This window comes from Styela clava, chromosome 11 (genome assembly GCF_964204865.1).
Source record: "Styela clava chromosome 11, kaStyClav1.hap1.2, whole genome shotgun sequence".
Classification (NCBI taxonomy): domain Eukaryota; kingdom Metazoa; phylum Chordata; class Ascidiacea; order Stolidobranchia; family Styelidae; genus Styela; species Styela clava.
The window spans coordinates 11,033,513-11,039,155 of record NC_135260.1 but is presented as its reverse complement, the minus strand read 5'-3'; the positions used below and the strand labels follow the sequence as shown (position 1 = coordinate 11,039,155).

At 34.9% G+C, this 5,643-nt stretch overlaps 1 long non-coding RNA gene across 2 annotated transcripts; it reads right to left on the bottom strand.

Moving 5' to 3' along the window:
• Positions 1-1,029: 1,029 nt before the first annotated feature.
• Positions 1,030-5,270, bottom strand: LOC120335947 (uncharacterized). 2 transcript variants are annotated; one of them, XR_013479020.1, is made up of 5 exons: positions 4,430-5,270; positions 2,950-3,092; positions 2,365-2,469; positions 1,957-2,067; positions 1,030-1,443 (listed from the first exon to the last, which is right to left on the bottom strand). It is a non-coding gene; the product is annotated as an uncharacterized LOC120335947 (long non-coding RNA). The 2 variants fall into 2 exon arrangements; XR_013479019.1 differs by having other exon boundaries at positions 1,033-1,443; positions 2,369-2,469; positions 4,430-5,251.
• Between the last annotated feature and the right edge of the window lie 373 nt (positions 5,271-5,643).

Below are 5,643 nucleotides of genomic sequence, written 5' to 3'. Positions count from 1 at the left end.
GTAACCCACCTATTGTGGCGCAACAAACCCATTATACGACAGGAACAGCTAGAGATGAATATAAATATATAGCAATTTGCTTGCACATTACATCAAAATTAAAAAGAATATAACGAGAATGTCATGGCATTCAATATTCACCAGGCTCGAACTGAGCATAACATATGAAAAATTAACAAAAAATGAATCCACGAGGACATTGTCTCATGAATACGAACAGAACAAACATTGAATTAACCAATAACTAATATATTAAATTTTCAAGTATTCCTCACTATCCGTCGGAAGAAATTTCATCCACCACTCCCTTTTAGTGTTCAGCTTTTTAGTGACCTCAACCACCTCAACACCCTGCGGAAGAAATTTCATCCACTTCCTCCTTTTAGTGTTCAGCTTTTTAGTGATTTCAACCACCTCATTATTCGTCGGAAGAAATTTCATCCACTTCTTCCTTTTAGTGTTCATCTTTTTAGTGACTTCAACCACCTCATTATTCGTCGGAAGAAATTTCATCCACTTCTTCCTTTTAGTGTTCATCTTTTTAGTGACTTCGACCACCTCATTATTCGTCGGAAGAAATTTCATCCACTTCTTCCTTTTAGTGTTCATCTTTTTAGTGACTTCAACCACCTCATTATTCGTCGGAAGAAATTTCATCCACTTCTTCCTTTTAGTGTTCCGATTTTTAGTGACTTCAACCACCTCATTATTCGTCGGAAGAAACTTCATCCACTTCTTCCTTTTAGTGTTCAGCATTTTAGTGATTTCAACCACCTCATTATTCGTCGGAAGAAATTTCATCCACTTCTCCCTTTTAGTGTTCATCTTTTTAGTGACTTCAACCACCTCATTATTCGTCGGAAGAAATTTCATCCACTTCTTCCTTTTAGTGCTCATCTTTTTAGTGACTTCAACCACCTCATTATTCGTCGGAGGAAATTTCATCCACTTCTTCCTTTTAGTGTTCAGCTTTTTAGTGACTTCAACCACTAACCGAATTTTTTCAGAGACTCACAAACGTTAAACTCAAAATGAAGAACGCATTTGACTAAGAACTTGCTAAGTCATGGGAATCTTTAAATACTCTGGTATGGGTTTGAATCATGTGAGGATAAATTATGTTGAAGAGGATTGTTGGACTCCTGGTTGCCCTTTTGGACTCCTGGAGGTGATTTACGTACAACTGTTCTGTCATACTTCCGTCATTGAGTTCATGCATCCAAGACTAATAATAACTAGCTAACTAATCCCGATAGGCGATATAGACTGATCACCGGACGAGAAGCCGTGATGTCCACGTAATCAAGCCGTCTTACGGATTTCCTCTCCCTCTGTGATAAATATATAAAGACAAATATATATATCTACACTTACTTCAACAAACTTTCGATTCGTGAGATTCGCTTTCACCTTATTCGTTTATCCTCGTAACAAGGACATAACCTGCATGATAGAATACAAGTTAAGAAACTATCGAATCCGAAATATTCCAGCCCAATTAAAAACGCCTTTATGATTTCAGCAAAAGCGAAATGACCTCCGCCATTGCTATTTTGCATTTATTTTTATTTCACTTAACACATAGATGCCTATGCCGGTACAGATAGAATGTTTCGGCTTGGAATAAATGATAGCAATTTAATTTCAGTGTGAATTATGAAACACGGCCACTTGCAAAGAGTAAGAGTAATTTTTGAGCAGTGTTCCAACCTTTATCGTTAAAACTCCACTTCGCCTATTTTGGAACTTTTTATTATTTTTTGAATTGATGGATCATGCGCACTCACACTTTTGTACATTTTAAGTGTTAATATTATCTATTATGGTAATATTATTATTGAAGAAATACAGAATATTAGTAGTTGTATTTCAGCAAATACTGAGCACAATTCTCCTCGTTTCGGAACGTTAAAGGGAAATAAATTTAAAAGAGACTATGATAAAAAGTTAACATACCTTGCTTATGCTTGAGACACGCCGGAAAGCCGTACTATGCTCCACATGTTTTTCACTCACATTGGATACTTTTAAGCACCGATTGACAATTTCCGAAGCAAAATAAAACCACTGCAGAAAACACTGTACGTTGAAAATTTTTGAAGGTAATTACAATATTTTTTAATTAAATTGTTTAATGCTTGCTTGTTTTTGTCTCAGACGCAGCGGAAATACTACATAAATTTCATAAACAGTTTTCAGCTTCCATTAAATACATTAAGAACTAATTGCACACCACGATTTCGGTAACACAAACATCGGATTCTGATTAAGCCCGTTAAGTATTATTAAAAAAAATGAATTTTGAAGTTTGTTTTTAATAAAAATAAACCATGATTCAAATTGAAAAAAATAATAATAACTTACATACTTTCTTATATTTGAGACGTATCGCAAAGTCACTCCTCTTGCTTTTCAAATGAAAACGTTTCCTTTTGCGTTTGAAGAAATTCAATCACCGATTTCAAATTTCTGAAATTTAAAAAAAAAAAGATACTAACAAGGAAATGAACATGAACAAAAAAACAACAACATAATAGCATAACGATATGTTCAGTTCGTGTCTAATAATATTGAAACTAATACCAAGTAATTACCCCGTCGCTATCAGTCGTCACATGGGTTATATTTAATGACTGTGTTGATAAAAACGCACTTGTAGCTGCCATGTCCAGCTATGCCGAAGATTGTCTCTTATCTACTTTTGTCTGAACGTGCAAAAGAAAATTCGAAGGGCAATCCTTACAAAGGGTGAATTACTTATTGCGTAGGACAGATTTTTATCTTACTTATTGCCTTCCTCAACAAAAACACTCGCAATTCGCAATGGTAGACGGAAATCTTACTAGGGTATTGGCTTCACAAAATACGAAAGTTACAATAAATGAAACGACTTTAACCCGGACCGCAGATTCCCAATCATCAATATCAATCTAATACTTCATACTTAACTGGATAAATGTTCATTCAACCGCATTTCCTCCAACAGATCCCGATGCCAACAATTTCAGAATTTGTGATACAATTCCACCCAGATCAATAATTTTAGGCTAACTGCATTAATAAACATATAACTGTAAAAACATATAAATCGCCTGCAAAGAAACGAGAAAGCTGTAAATGAAGCCAAATCATTTATTAATTGCCGTTAGAATAAATGAATTTGTCAAACAGCCGAAAGGACGAATAATTGGAAGACTATTCAAAATGTAAATCTGAATGCACTTACAACAAATATATATAGGTTTCTCAGCGCAAGAGCCCAGTAGTATAAAACCTATATGTAATCAGATTCATGTTAAAGGTAATCTAAGAAGACAATACAATGACACTGACGGAATCCTAACACTTGGTTTGACCAAGATTGTATACTATATTGCCATGCGGTTGTGCACTTATAAATGTAAATAAATTAACAATCATCCTATTAATCCTTGATCGCATCTCTTCAACTAAATTTCCGTGAGTCTTCGAGTCAGGAATTCGGCAACGATCATGTTATGGCCTAACTGTATTATTATTTAGTTTATCTTTAGCTATTAGTCCACGTGTCTTTCGTTTTCATTCCACCTCGACAGTCCCACTTGGTAGACAATTGAATTGTAACAAATTTTCAATTGCTACTTTGCAAAAATTATCGAATATGCAGACTTAATTTTTGATGCGGACTTTAAAGGAACACAGGTATTTTTCCACCTGCATAAAACAATGATCTCATGTTCTTAAAACAATGAGATCATCGTAATTCCCATGAAATCTATGCTATTTCAATCTATTTTGCTATATATATAGTTACAATATATTTGACCTTAATTACTGCGCCGTTGCTATAAACCGGACATAATATTAGTATTGCCCAACCAAAATCGCTCCTATCAAAAACGAAACGAACTTGTTTCTGATTGGGTAAAAAAAAACTCCTTTCTGAAAAAGTACTAAATAAAGATAGAGAATTTATCCACAAAACGGAAAAGTTCCAAAAGCTATTAAATAACCCAAAATAGCACAGACAGAAAAGCGAAAAAAGGGGGAGAAGGTAGGAAATATAGGAGGCAACCCGCAACTATCCCATTCAAGGATTCTCAATAGAACACGTATACCACCTGATTAATATAGTGCTTTATATCGGAGTCCAGATTCTAGAAGTCTAATATATAATAAGTAGTAGGTAGTCGACGGGACTATCGGATAAGTACGCAGATAGAAGACCATTCATAGCAGCAACACAACATTCTACGTTACAGAATCAAAAATATAGCTCAAACCTAGGTTTAACTGCATTAGTATAATAACTGTGAAAGATATGGAAAAAGTGAACGCTACTTAGGCCTCACGTAAATTCTTGACATGAAAAAAAAAGGTTTGGATATAAACAACAAAAGAAGTGACCGTTGAAATAATTTGAAAAAAAAATTGAGGCAAATAATATCACCTGTACTATATCCGGAACATCCCAACACAACCGCATCTCTGTTGAGTTTTTAATTCATCAATGATGTAGATCGTATTTATGAAATGGTCCAAACATCATTGCACAGGCATATCTTCCCAGGGGTCTTTGATTCAACACAATTATACTCTCAATTCAATCTAGTGCTATATTATGGCCTAACTGTAATCTACAATTTAATAAATATTTGTTTAACCGTAGTTTTTGTTCCGCTCAAGCAGCAGTTTCCGATGTCAACATTCGCAGCTTGTTTACGTTCAGTCAGTTTGCATAAACACCATCTGAAATAGGTAACATGGCCCTATATAGGTTGAATAAGAGCTAACACAAGCTAAAAGCAGGAATAGGGCAATTCGTATACCGTATATGGAATATATCCAAAGCGTAAATTTGAGTACGGTTTTGGGTTTCTTACTTGTTCTAACTCGAACATTTCATTGTTCTCGATCGCCTCCATTTGTTTACGCCGTCGTCTTTGATTCAATAATTACACACTAGGAATCATTTTGTATTACGCTATGGGCTAACTAACTGAAAGAATTAAATTATCTCTAATACTTATTGCCGATTTAGATTATCTCATCAATTTCAGATCTTGTAATCTCAATTCCACTTTGTAGACATTTGAATCAATAATTGTACCCCATAACTTAGTTTAACTGCATTAGTATAGCTATGAAAAATGGCTGAAGATACAAGCGTTGGATCATGAAAAAATTACCCACACAAGTACGCACATAAACCTTTAAACCTAAAAATTCACAAACATAAAATCAGTGCTCACCTGACGACGTCAAATTTGAAAAAACCGCCTGAGCGCAGACAAATTTTGACGTGGCAAGAAAAAAGTGTGATTATAATAAAGAAACAAAGAAGGTGGAGAAGACCGCAAAATGAAGGCGCTTTTTCATTCGTTATTAGGAATCACATGTCTAGGCGGCGTAAGAAAATAGCAGAACAACAAAAAAAAGGTGGAACATGCTGTTTGTCTTTTTATTTTTTATTTTATTTTATTTTATTTTATTTTTTTATTGCATTTCATAGAACATGCTGTTTGTCGCACTAGACCAGGGGTGGCCAACCTATGGCGCATGCGCCAAACGTGGCGCATTGCATGATTAGAGGTGGCGCATTGCATCTTCAACCTTTTTCATGCCAAAATTGTTAATTGCACTTGGCTTCTCCACGCCAAGCCG